We start from the raw sequence: 14,745 nt of genomic DNA, 5'->3' as shown, positions 1-14,745 counted from the left end.
ATACTGAATTTGTCTGTGTAATTTTCTTGATAGCCTAAAATGATTTAAACCATGGAGTTGGCTTCAGAGGGTAAAATGTGTAATCAGTGAATGCATTGTCAAGAGAGAAAGAGGATTTTTGGAGACATGTTAATAAAGAAAATGGTTAAAAAGAAAAGAGAAGTGACACAACCTACATCCTGTGCGTCTGTGCCTCAATATCTTAAAGAAATAGCATTGGGATGGAGGTTAACTTATCCCTTTTTATGAAACATTATCAAGAACTGAGAGTATTAGTGATCCTCTTCTGGGTACTTACTCTGCCAATACCAAGTAATTACTATTCCATTCTGAATAGATTTTGTAATAGAAATTTTGAGGACTGGAGTCAGCCTACAATCATGTCAGATTGTCAGATAATTCCACTGAAGGGAAAAATAAGATAATGAGAATCCCAATTAAATGAAAAAAAATGGGGCACATTGAAATATGGAAACAGACATAGTCCCTAAAGTAATATACGTATTGAGATTGCTTACACTGTTGACCATAAACACACACATTTAAAGAGAAAGACATTTTCAATTAATAATTCATCACTTTTTAAATGGCTGCAATGTATCAGACATGTTATAAACTACAGCTACAAAGGACTAGACCATGTTTTTAAAGTTCTTGCCCAAAAAATGCAGAGACAGGCCTGTGAACAGAAACTTAGCATTTAACACTAAAGCAGGCAGAAAGGTTTCATACCTTTCCTCATAAATGAAGACAGTATGGCGATTCCTCAAGGACCTAGAACCAGAAATACCATTTGGCCCAACAAGCCCATTACTGGGTATATACCCAAAGGATTATAAATCATTCTACTATAAAGATACATGCACACATATGTTTATTGCAGCACTATTTACAATAGCAAAGACTTGGAACCAACCCAAATGCCCATCAATGGTAGACTGGATGAAGAAAATGTGGCACATATACACCATGGAATACTGTGCAGCCATAAAAAAGAATGAGCTCATGTCCTTTGCAAGGACATAGATGAAGCTAGAAGCCATCATTCTCAGCAAACTAACACAGGAACAGAAACCCAAACACTGCATATTCTCACTCATAAGTGGGAGTTGAACAATGAGAACACATGGACACGGGGAGGGGAACATCACACACTGGGGCCTATTTGGGAGTGGAGGGCAAGGGGAGGGAGAGTATTAGGACAAATACTTAATGCATGCAGGGCTTAAAACCTAGATGACGGGTTGATAGGTGCAGCAAACCACCATGGCACATGTATACCTATGTAACAAACCTGCACATTCTGCACATGTATCCCAGAACTTAAAGTAAAATAAAAAACCAAAAATTAAAAAAAAAACTCTTCAATAAAAAAAAGATGTCTGTGAACCAAAAAATGTTAAAGTCCATTGAAGATCTCATGTTGACATGTTATGAGTCTGGATTTTTATCCTGAAGGTTATGTGAAGCTTTCTAAGGATTTTAAACTGGGGAAACCTTTTAATCAGATGTGAGTTTCAGTACAATCAGCCTGATTTGGGGTTACAGAAAGGAAAGCTGTGGGTCAGAAAGGAGGGATGCTGACAGCTGTTATGAGGGTCTGCAATGAATAATCAAGGTAAAACAAGAGAAGCGACTGAACTCAGGCAGTGTCAGTAGAAGTGGATAGGAGGAGACTACAAAAATATCTAGGAGGCACAGTCAACAGGATTTTGGGGGAGGTTGAATTCGAGAGAAGAGAAAGAGGACTTGGACCACCGGGTATATCTGAGGGGCCCATTCAGTGATACAGAAATGAAGGAAGTGAAGCAAGCCAGGGGAGGGTTCAGTGCAAAGAGGAAAAAAGTTTAATTCAGTCTGTAATATCTGAGTTCAAAATACCAATGAGACAGTCAATAAAAGTGTTTACGCAGTAATAACTGGGTGTATGGAACTGGAGCGCAATCAAGAAATGCAAGCTGGAGATCCAGGCTTGGAAGTCATCAACTCATTTAGGCTATACTTGCTGCCAAAGGAGCACATAAGATTACACGATGAAGAGGAGTAGCATGCAAAGAGATGTATGTCAGGAACCCAGTGAACCCCAGACACATAGGAGGAAAAAGCTGGAAGAAATAACAAAAGAAATCAGAAGAAAACCAACAGAAAATGTTGCCCCAAAACTCTCCTCAATTGGCTTTCAAGATGAAGGTAGCAATTAGTAAACAATGACAAATCTTAAAGCATTTTAGAAGACACAAAAACCTAAGTTTCTTCTCTAAGATTACTGAACATAGCAGAGAGAATGAGTTTCATATATGGTCTTGCTTTATCTATGGAAAGTGGGTCGAAAGTTTTTCTGGGACATGCCCTTTTCTCCTCCAGATGGTGGGTGGGGATTTGTGGCCTGGGTCTCCTTATGGGGAACACCAAGAAGAGGAAGGATAGCACCAGAGATAGTGGGGCAACTGCCCAAGAGCAAGGCAGCACTGGCTAACTATCCTACAGCTATGCCCACCACCCTTCCTCCATATAGGAAGGGCCAGATTCTAGAGACAGGCTAAAATGCCTGATAGTTGTTTTGCTTGCTTTTATTCAACTAGGAATAAAAAGAAACTAATATGAGGAGCACTCTTTGCTGCAATTTTCCACTGCATCACTTTTAACCCTGCCCTTTCTCCTAACTTCAAAAGAGTTTTATGAGGACATGATCCTACAATCTTTTACAACTATCTTGAGTCCATAGATATAGACATGACATCACTGACATATTGAGGATGACAGAGCTTACAGATGGCAGGAAATTGGGTCTTGTGCACTATTATTGAATGCCTAAAACAAACTGGAACACACTAACATCTGGACTTTTTGTTACATGAAAAAAGAATCAAGCCATATCATTTAATTCTATTTCAGTCAGCTGTTTGGTTACTTGCAGTGGAGCATTCTACCTGCTAACCCAACATACTCAAGGTCTAAGCAATGCTATTTAAACATAAATAGAGTAAACATACCTGCTCTGAACAGAAGCGATAGTGCTACTTCTGGAAAAAAATCAGACTGTGCAAAATGTCTAACAAATGGGGCAATTTCATATACTTTCCTATTATAATGCAAATGTCTATTTTGACAAAGGCAGTTGAAGCATACAGCCTGAAGTATCTATCATGTTCAAGTTTAAGATTAATGATTCCAGGAAAGATTTGAGCTGAAACACAACAAACTAATAAGCTCTGCACATATCTGTTGTTGAGCTTCCACAGAAAAAGAACAAAGCATGTCAGAAGAACAGATTAGGATATACAAACAGACTCCTCCCTGTGCCTTAACTTCAGGTTTGAAGCCAGATTGTTTGGTTTCTTTGGTTTTTAAATTTTAGATGTAGCATCTTGCAACAATCAACAGTATAAATTTCTATAATAATGTTCTTAGAGATAGCAGCAAATCAGACCATTAGGCCAGAATTAAAATGAACATAGAGGCCAAGCACGGTGTCTCATGCCTGTAATCCCAGCACTTTGGAAGGCCAAGGCAGGAGGATCACTTGAGCCCAGGAGTTTGAGACCAGCCTTAGCAACATAGTGAGAGCTTCATCTCCACAAAAAGAAAAAAAACAAAATGAACATAGAAAGAAATCAAGTAAATGGACATTATCAGAGCCTGTGCCTCCATTTGGCAGTTATCATCCAGGAAAACGATGCATAAAACAAACATTCTCTTTCAACTTTCCACATGATTAAACTCTTTTAGAGTAATAGTAGTCTGCAACTTCCAAGGATACTTAGGAAGATTGCTTTTCCTTCCTAAAAATCTTCTTTATTCTTACAACCTACAAAATTAGCAAGGCACTATCTATGGGTACTTAAAGAATTGGTGAGTATTACTCATACTAACCTATGATCTCAGAGTCAGCAAACAAAGAAAAAGTTCTCATAAAAGCTGTTAGCCTGACCTTATTTGATGTTCAAGATCTGCACTTAATCCAAATATATTCTTGTGATGATTTCTTTATCAACTAGGGTGATGTCCTACTGACGCTGTGTAAAACAGAATCCCCTAAGCATGCTCTAAGATCAATAAAGCCTTCTCTTGCTTTCCTTTAGCCCCAACACAATCCAGCTCTCTGAGCCACTGGGCAAATATTGTCTGCCTAAAATCTACCCAGTGACTTTAACCAGATTATCAAGGCCTCTGAATGTCAGAGGCCAAATCTGTTGCATTGAAATTTTCCATTTGTTCAAGAATTATCTATTTCTATCTAGCTCATGAGACACACAAATTTCAACAATAACTACTGGGTTCTGAAACAATAATTAAGGTGAACAGGAGACTGTAATGTGCTTATAATGAATAGAAAGATGTGGTGCACAAATAGATCTCTCCACATGTAAATAGCAGCCATAATGCTTTTCTTCCAAACATCATGTTATTAGTGTTGTGAGAGATATATTGCCTTTTCTGCAGTCACAGGTATTGTTACTCACCAGATAAGTTGTTTTTAAAAAGCAAGATTCCTCAATTGTGAGTGTGTTTCTTGATACTGAGACAAAAAATAGCCCTTTTGAAAAATTTGGCGGGTTCAAAATTATAAGCTTAATATAATGCTCTTCCATTAGGAGTAAATCCACAGGCAGAGCTGAAAGCCAGTTCATATTATTTTTTAACAAAGCCTAACTATAGAAAATTAGTAGGATTATCGTTGTATCAAGGAAACCAGAAACGCTATTTCAAACAAGGTCTCTACAAATCAGCAGCTAGAAGAACAAAAGTTCAAAGCATCCTTGGATGCTGAGTGCCAGGAAATTCCTTAAAGTCCTCCACCGAAGTGGATATGTTTGTGACAACAATCCTTATTTTGATGGAAGTAGCTTTTCAAGATCCATTCTCCAAGGTCACTAGGTCAAGAAAAGTCTTTCCTTACATGGTTTTGAATGTTTGTTTAATCCTCCAATTCACCTATCTTGTAGCATTTTTTACTGGTATTTGATAGTACATTAGAATAACCAAAGTGCTGTTCATTTTTTATTAGGGCCGATTAACTGGAGATATTTTGTTTGTAATTTCCCTTTTTATATTTTTTTATTATTTTTTTCACAAATAGCACTTTTTATTTGCCACTATTTGAAGTCTGAACTTTAAACAGATTCTTGGACTGGTGGTTCATATCAATCAGCTCGTTCAACTTTAGCACCTGTCTCGTCCCCAGCGGCTTTTCCAGAACTACTGCCTTCACCATGAAGCTCCATGAGCTTTCCCAGTTCAAACTTGGGCTTCTTCAGCATTTTTACTTTTCTAACGAAGACATCATAGAGAGGATAAATAGATTGGCAAGTCTTTTCTATGTCTTTTCCAATGCTGTCTGGAATCAATTTATTGACCACTTCTTTCAAGTCATTTGTCTGCACCTCTCGAGTCATGATTTCCATCATCTTCTTCCGGATTTGGCGGACATGTTGTTGCTGAGCATAAGAGGTCTTCCGTATCTGATTGTTGCGTTTTTTAGTAAAACCAACACAGAACAGATGAAGCAAGTAACCATCGGTAGTCTTGACATCAACATGAGCTTCAATCATTGTCTGCCATTTTTTGACCATGGAACACATTTTGTCATGGGTAAGATCCATGCCATGGAAGTTAGGCAGTTTTTGCCCTGAACATCTTCAGTAATCAGCTTGAATTTTCTAAATGCAACTTCATCATTCTGCAAATCAGCAAGACTCACTTCAAACACACGACCCTTGAGACCATCAGATGCAATTTTGGTTCCTTGGGTCCTGGTGATGAGCGTCTTTCCAATATTTCTTATATTGAACACAGTAGGTGCTTTCACATCTTTCTTAGAAAATGGATCAACCACTTTCTTCCTGGCTCCCTTTTTGCTGCCTTTCGTAAGGTGCTTGTTCTTGCCAACCACCATGGTGCTGGTCAGAGAGCCAAAAGGGCGGAAGTCTGTAATTTCCCTTTTTAATATGGGCAGCCTGCCAGAAGCCTACGATTGTTGCTATCTGCAGGCAAAGCAGAGTTCTAACAGAATGACCTAAGGGTGCAATGCTAAAAGCCTTTATGTTTTCTACTTATGTGTGGCTAAAATTGTCACCTGTAGCAACTGTGTATCTTTATCTTATGTAACTTGCAGTAAGGTAGTTTTTGTGGAAGTTTTCTTTTTAAAATACAAATATATCATCTTACGCTCTAGTTAATGTCTGGGCTCATTAGTAGTCACTAAAAACTATTTCATTTGATGAGCAAAGAAAGAATCCTGAGAGTGAAGACAGATACATTTTGAGGAGAGCTAAAGGCAGAGGATGAGAAAAAACTTCACAGCATGAGAAGAGCCTGATGACAGCTGTTAGGGACTAAATGTGTCTTACCAAAATTCACATATTGAAACCCTAATCTTCAATGTGACTGTATTTGGAGACAGAGCTTTTAGGAAGGTAATTACAGTTAAATGAGGTCATAACAGTGGGGCCCTAATCCAATAGGACTGGTGTCCTTACAAGAAGAGGAAAGACACCAGAGCTCAACCATTCTCAGCCCTGACACCAGCCCTGAGTACCTAAGTTCAGGGGAAAGGCCATGTGCAGACGCAGCAAGAAGGTGGCTATCAACAACACAGAAACGGAGGCCTCACTAACCCTGCAGCACCTTGATCTCGGATGTATAGCCTCCAAAAGTGTGGCCAAATAAATGTCTGTTGTTTGAGCCACCTAGTCTGTGTTATCTTATTATGGAAGCCCAAGCAGACAATGGAAAATCCTGAAAAAACAGAAAATATCCATCCCTACCTTCAGAGAAAAGGAAATGGAAAGACAGAGAGAAGCCAAAAAGTGAGGTGAACAATTTAGAAAAAAGAGGCCAAAATGCCTCAATGTTGCCCCTTAGCTTAGTGCCAGCCCAATATGAGTGATGGATGAATCAATAGTCCTATCTTTGAGTTAAAAGGTACACTAGGTAAATCACAGATATTTTGAACCTTCTATATTTTAGATTTGTATGCTATTTCGAGATGAATTTAATGGTACTGATATAATAAAAAATTGCAAAGGCACTTTGTTTTTAATCCAAACGTTTGGGCAAAATTCTAAAACTGTGGGCACCAAATTTTAAATGAAATTAATTATGAACGACACTTAGAACAATGTCACCCAATAAAGAGGTTCTGAAATATTATCTATATTTTGCAGCACTGTGGATTCACGGCTCGTCAGAGCTGGAGGCAAACTATGAGATTAGCTTAACTCCCTCATTTCAAGCATTTATTTAACATTACTGAAAATCCTATTTTAAGAAAATTATTATTATTAATTTAAGAGAGTTACTTAAGATCATTATTAAGATAACATTATAGTGCCTTTGGAAGGGTAGACTTTATTATTTTAAAATGATTGATGGAACTGCAGGTCATTATCTTCAGTGAAACAACTGAGAAACAGAAAGTCAAATACCTTATGTACTCATGTATAGGTGGAAGCTAATAATGTGTACACATGGATATGGGCTGAAATAGTCATTGGAGACTCAGAAGGTGGGACAGCGAAAGTGGGTTGAGGGATGGTAAATTACTTAATGGGTACAATACACACAATTTGTGTGATAGTTACACTAAATGCCCAAACTTCACCATTACACAACATATCCATGTAACAAACCTGCACTTGTACCCCTTGAGTTTATATACATTTTAAAAATAATAATAAAATAAATCTAATCTATCAACTTCTCAAATAGAATATTTTCCAACTTAAAGTAAGTTTTAAAATCATTAAAGCATCAGTTGAGTGAATAATATAGACAAATACAGAGATAGGCACAGATATAGATGTAGATATTCCAGGTAAAAAACTCTGCAAGTTCATTTTAGCTGGTTTCCATGCCCAAACTATGAAAAAACGTTTCTTTACTTCCTCAGCACCACCTTGAGCATACATCTCAAGAAGACTCTGAGAACACCATGAGGAATGGCCCCTGACTTCAGGTGGCTTTGCAAACCCACAGTACATGTGCTGCGGTTATGTGACAGTTTAAACCTGTTTTCTCTTAAAGCTGACCTGTATTTGAAAAAATATAATAGCTCATCCCTGAGAATTTTCTTTTCCAGGGAAATAAAAACAATTCTACTCCAGGACTGCTTTGTTTCGTTTTCATGTTTGGTTTCAAATGAAGAAAAAGATTAGCAGCATTTATATTAAATACTGTTGAATTAATAGATTCCTGACTCCGTTGACTAATATAAAGCAACAGAACTGACTAAAGTAATTATAGCCTGAAAGGTTTGCAAATGCATACTTTTGAATTGATTTTTTGTTATTTACTCTCATGTTCCAAGGCAAGTTAAAGAAGCCTGTATGTGTCTATTCATTATCCATATTTGCAAATATGTCTAGGTGCTAAAGGAATAATATTTGGAATCATATCAAAATTATTTGTCCTCTGTCTAGCCAAGGTCACACATGGCTGAAAGGAGAATTAGGATCTTTTGAGCAAGAATACACATAAAATGAGTCAGTTACAGCTTTTGACTTACAACCTGGTACCTTGAGACACAAAGTCATGCTACAACCTTGAAAAGGAGACTTTGTGAAAAGGAAAAAGAGGGTTTATAAACAACAAAACTTCTTTTTATAGATCAAGAATCGAGATTAGTGAGTGAGCCAGAAGCCTTACTTCCCATTGGCTCTGTCTCATGAGGCCCTGTCATGGGACGCCAGCACAGGGGAGTCACTCGCGGTAGCGTGGAAAGGGAGGTGTAGCATCTTTAGGCAGGGAGGGACCTTGAGACTGCACTCTCCAGTTCTTCATGGCCTGTGAACGGTGCAGAAGGGATTGTGAATTTCCCAAGTGTCCCACGAACCATGTGAAACTCAGGAGAAAGGTGAAGGTGCTGGCTATGTTCTTGAGGGGTGTGCTGAAAACTGAGAAGGGTCTGCGATTTTACCCTACTTGCCAGCTAATAAGTTAGACTGCCACTGTTTTCATAGATCCTGGAAGAAATCATCAGACCCCTGGGACAGAGATGAAGGTCAGGTTGATGAGTCAGAGTAACCACCATGGTCTGGCTATCAGCACCTCTCATGCTGCTTCTGCAAGCCCCAGTCCCACAGGGAAACAGAAAGAAGACTGAATGACAGCTGCACGCACGCAGGTTAAGGAACCCAGCTCTTTCATATGGGCAGTAAACATCCCTGCTCTGTGCTCCAAAGAAGACAGTATCTCTACCTCCTGAGACAGTTGAGATCCTTGAAATGATAGTCCAAAACAAAGAGCTATCCATTCATTGCTCACAAAACATGCAGAAATGTCAGATAGCCATGGGAAATTGTCTCCCAACAGGGTAAAGTGAGCCACTAGCTTAATAATGTAGTGAAGGAAAATCAGACAAGAAATCACCTGGGAGTCCCAGCTGAGAACAGAGGAGGGAGCCTGGTTTAAAACCCTGGTGCAGTCACCATGTATTGCCCATGCCCTAAGAACAGAGCACAAGACACAGCAGTGAGGTCAGAGGCCTCTGTACAGAGACAGCAGGATAAGACAGCTCCACTGGAGTTAAGCACTATTGCCACGAATGCCAGGGGGATATCTGGGATCTCCCAGCACCCGATCCCTTCTTAACAAGGAAGAGGGAAGACAGAGGCCTGCAAGAGAGGGAAGAAAGTTACCTGGCAGAGAATTAAACCCTGAATTGTCTATTTACTCAAATAATACTGAATTAATCTGAAAGAAATTGTCTTAAGTGGAAAAAGAACTGGGTTATCGTTCTTTAATTGGCATGTTTAATTCCACTGCTGGACAGCCTCAGTCCAGCTTCAGTATAAATGGAGACTGCTGAACAAGATGAGATCAGTTATAGGTAGACAGTAACTATTTTTTGCCTGACTGTAGTGTGTAAATTTTGACCCAACATTTACGTGTTAAGTTTGTACTTCATTATTTAATATGCCACAATGACAGGATATGTTTATCCTATCATTAAGTTTTTAAAGGGTGTTTTTAATATACAAAAATATTACTTTATAGGGTATATTTATGAAATCCAAACATTGTAGATTTAAAAAAACAAGAACAAAAAGTAGGTCTTTGAAGAGTTTAGTTGAATTCACACGATTCCACAAATCAACTAAGGGAAGTTAGAAATTTTTTCAGCTACAACCATAACCTTTTGAAGTTAATGTCACAGAACACAAACATGTCCTTTCATAAAACCCACCTTAAAGACACTGTCATGGCATAATCATAGCGTGGCAGACTATTAATCTGATCACATTTTCTAGTCTTCTCCACAAAGTCCAATTTCCCATTGTTTAATAGTCAGTGGCTCTTCTCTGACCTTTCTATAACATTTTCCATTTCCTTAGTTTAAGCCAGCACCTCAGACACTTCTGTGAGAGGGCAATTTTCAAGTATTATGTTGGGGTTTCTATATGCAGCCTTCATATTAATGTATACTGGTGTCAACTGGTATAATGTAAAGAATCCTGGCATAGAAATTCAAAGGCCTGGGACCAAATTCTGCTTGTGTTCACTTGCTGGCTTTGTGATTTTAAATAAATGACAATATCCATGCCCCTCATCTTTCTCACCTTTAAAACTGAGAAGATAATTTATCACTAAAACCAATCAATTAGTTACAATTATTGAAATGCACAGCATAATCCACGTAAAATTAGTATTTTGTACAAATATACATTTCTACCCTAAATTCTCTGTGAAAGAAAATTAAACTGTTATTCAGGGCCAAAATTGACTAGAGGAATTGTACTTCCTATGTAAGCGACATTATTTCTCTCTAGGATAAGTGGCTCTTTATTTAAGCAAAACTATTAATGGTTGTTTTAGATTTGAAAAGGAAATGTAAAAATGATCATCTGCAAGGGAAAAAATGAAAGAAAGAGAAATAAAATTGTACAATACACTACATTAAGAGGAATTCTGAGGTTCTCCAGCAGCTTAAGAGAGAGACACAGGGAATTAGAGGACCTGCAGAGAAAAGAAGGGCCCAGCAAGATGGCCAGGAGCCAGGGCTCTACACGGTGAGATGTTCAGGGAAAATGGCCAAGTGACTTTAGTAGGCAAGTTATGTTACTTATTTTATTTTATTTTTTGAGACAGAGTCTCGCTCTGTTGCCCAGGCTGGAGTGCAGTAGTGTGATCTCAGCTCACTGCAACCTCCGCCTCCCAAGTTCAAGTGAATCCCCTGCCTCGGCCTCTCGAGTAGCTGGGATCAAAGGGATGCGCCACCATGCCTGGCTAATTTTTGTATTTTTAGTAGAGTGAGGGTTTCACCATGTTGGCCAGGCTGGTCTCAAACTCCTGACCTCAGGTGATCCACCCACCTCGGCCTCCCAAAGTGCTGGGATTACAGGAACGAACCACCACACCCGGCCCAGTTCTGTTATTCAATTTTAACTTACTTGTTGCATGATGCTGTGTAATACATCACCCACCTAAGCCCAAAATTTTATTAAAATCCATTACAGACTCTCAGCATGCATGTGGTCATTTGGATGATGAAAGAATCTGGATGTCGGTCAATGGTGGACGGCACTAAGGGGAAAATACCTGCAATAGACAAGACCTCAGGCAAAGGGAAGACATGGCTGGAAGCAGTGAGGAAAAGTATCACTTCCAGAGCTCCCATGACTTTTGGAAGAGACTCGGGTTTCTGCTTTTTGTAGGGTGAGAGTTAAATCGTTTTATTTAAATCAAAAAGGCAAAATGACTTGGAATAGCCTGACAGTTAACACCTGGTTTTCCTCACTATTGCCACAAAACAGCATGGAAATACCTAAGAAAAGGTAGGAAAAAATAACATACAAATAGCCACATACTTTACAATCGTTTCTAAACCATAGCCTCCTCCCAGCTCATATGTTTAAAAGCTGATTTTTATAAATGTCCAAATTTTACATAATTTGTATTAAATAATTTCACAAAGTGACTCATTTCACCCAAATTTGGAAGTTGTTGACTTTAAGGCATTAGAACACTATCATTTTTTTTTTATTTTTTCCATGGAAAATGCTGAAGCCTAGAAATATGTTGTAACTAATCAGTTTCATTCTTTGTCTTTTTTTTTTTTTCATTTTATTTTGCAGAGTAATCACTTGCTGAGAGTCAGTAATAAAGGTCTGCTACCGGGGCACAGGATACATTTAATGCCTATGGGAATATAGGCAGCTGAGAAAGAGTTCCGATGACCATGTTTGATGAGTTTTTGGGTTATTTTTCTTCTGACTGTTGCCATAGTAACTAAGGAAGATGAAGTGAAGGAATCACTGATGCTTTCTTGCAAAGCATTTCTTTTTTTTTTGAGATGGAGTCTCGCTCTGTCACCCAGGCTGAAGTGCAGTGGCGCCATCTCGGCTCACTGCAAGCTCTGCCAAATCTGTAGTCCTACCATTGGTATGGCTGACAGATGCAAGATTATGAGGAGGGAAAAGAGAGACCAAAGAGATAACTCCAAGAAGAGGAAGAAGTATCTGGCCTAGCAAAGGAGATTTACCAACAGTTGAGAGAACCTCAGAAAAAGTGGTCACAACTGGCATAGCTCGTAGGGGTTTTAGCCTTAGTGAGAAATAATTTGTGACTTCTAATGTAAATAAAATATGAAATATGAAGGACAGTACAAAACTATTAATCACACTTGTTCTTATATGTGTTTACGAAAATTTTTCTTAGAAAAAAGGAAGAATTAATACTCTTTAAAACATTATAAAAGCTACTAGTAGGGCTGTCCACATACTTTTGTTCATATGACTTCAACTTATTGAAGTTTCCAGGTTCTAGAGCAAAAACCAAAGAGGAATTATCTTTTGTTTTGGTTTGTTTGTGGCTTTTCAATTGCAGTAAGAACACAACATGAGATTTACCCTCTTAAGTGTAAAGTACGGTAATGCTAACTTATAGGCACAATTTTTGCAATAGATTTCTGGAACTTGGTCATTTTGTATAACTGAAACTTTATACCTGTTGAATAGCGGCGTCCCATTTTCCCCTTTCCCCAGCTCCTGGAAACCACCGTTCTACTTCCTGGTTCTATGTGTTTGACTATTTTGTGTACCTCACATAAGTGGTATTCGTGCAGTATTTGCCCTTCGATCACTGGCTTATTTCACTTAGCATAATGTCCTCCAGGTTCATCTATGTTGTCATATATGTCAGGATATCCTTCTTTTTTAAGGCTGAAGAATATTCCATATTTATAAATACCACTATATATACCAATATATACCACATTTTCTTTATCCATTCATTCACTGATGGATATTTAGATTGTTTCTGCATCTTGGCTATTGTTAATAATGCTGTAACAAACATGGGATATAAATATTGTTTGAGATCCTACTTTCGATTCTTTTAGATAAATGCCCAGAAGTGGGTAATTCTATTTCTAATTTTTTAAGGAACCTCCATATTGCTTTCCATAGATGCTGCGCCATTTTACATTCCTACTGTGTACAAACGTTCCAATTCCTCCACTTTCTCATCTACACTTGTTAAACAGCCTTTGTGTGCTTATCCTATTTTATTTTTCTTCATGGCAAATTTTGTCTATCTGGTGTTGAACTTCATGTGCTTATTCATTTATCGTATTTTGTCCTCCTAGAATATAAACTCCATAACAACAGGAACTTTGTCTTTTTTGTTCACTGCTGTGTCCTCATCATCTAGACAAGTGCCTGGTGTGTAGTGTGTGCTTAAAAAATTTGGTGAATAACTGCTTGAAATTTGTATTAGAAAAATAAATTTGCAATTTAATGTTTAAAATACATTTTGAAAATGAGGTGAACCCACATACCAAATATCCTCCAATTTTTATCATATTATTTTTATATATCTTAATCTTTAAATTGTTTAGCTAAAAGGATAGCCAAGGTAATTGTTACCAACAGTTTATCTAATACAAAATGAACACAGACACAAATTTAAGGATTATGTTAAAATTAAATTCCTTGGCCAGGCGCGGTGGCTCATGCCTGTAATCTCAGCACTTTGGGAGGCCGAGGCGAGCAGATCACAAGGTCAGGAGTTCGAGACCAGCCTGGCCAATATAGTGAAACCCCGTCTCTACTAAAAATACAAAAATTAGCCAGGAGTGGTGGCGGATGCCTGTAGTCCCAGCTACTCGGGAGGCTGAGGCAGCAGAATCACTTGAACCCGGGAGGCAGAGGTTGTAGTGAGCCGAGACCGGGCCACTGCACTCCAGCCTGGGAGACAGAGCGAGACTCTGTCTCAAAAAAAAAAAAAAAAATTAAATTCCTTGACTGAGCGTGATGGCTCACACCTGTAATTCCAGCACGTTGAGCGTTGAGAGACCAAAGTGGGAGGATACCTTGAGTCCAGGAGTTTGAGACCAGCCCTGGCAACATAGTCAGACCCCCATCTCTACAAAAAATACAAAAATTAGCTGAGTGTGGTGGCACATGCTTGTAGTCTCAGCTACTTGGAAGGCTGAGGTGGCAGGATCATTTGAACTTGGGAGGTCAAGGCTGCAGTGAGCCATAGTCACGCCAAGGCACTTCAGCCTGGGTAACAAAGCGAGATATTGTCTCAAAAAAAATTAATTCTTTAATGTGTCTCTCATTTTTCTCAGGAAAACAGTTTCAACTTAAAGAAAACTACTGACAACTCACATGAGTTGCCCATTATATGCTCAGAAGTTGGCTACTATTAAAAAACGTCTATTTCCATAGGAAAGCACCCTTGAAGGTAAAACTAAATGTAGCCTGTCTTACTGGGGTATTTTCATTCATGCAGTTTGCCAAA

General features: G+C 38.5%; 1 long non-coding RNA gene and 1 pseudogene across 1 annotated transcript in view; both read right to left on the bottom strand.

Annotated features, from left to right (window-relative positions):
- The window catches only part of LOC134738411 (uncharacterized), a 41,898-nt gene that overhangs the window by 5,324 nt on the left and 21,829 nt on the right, over positions 1 to 14,745 (bottom strand). The gene's annotated exons all lie outside the window — the stretch shown is intronic.
- On the bottom strand, positions 5,068 to 5,913 carry LOC129018979 (small ribosomal subunit protein eS1-like; annotated as a pseudogene).

This window comes from Pongo pygmaeus, chromosome 17 (genome assembly GCF_028885625.2).
Source record: "Pongo pygmaeus isolate AG05252 chromosome 17, NHGRI_mPonPyg2-v2.0_pri, whole genome shotgun sequence".
NCBI lineage: Eukaryota > Metazoa > Chordata > Mammalia > Primates > Hominidae > Pongo > Pongo pygmaeus.
Note: the sequence above shows the minus strand (reverse complement) of the source record. Positions and strands in the feature narration are given on the sequence as shown.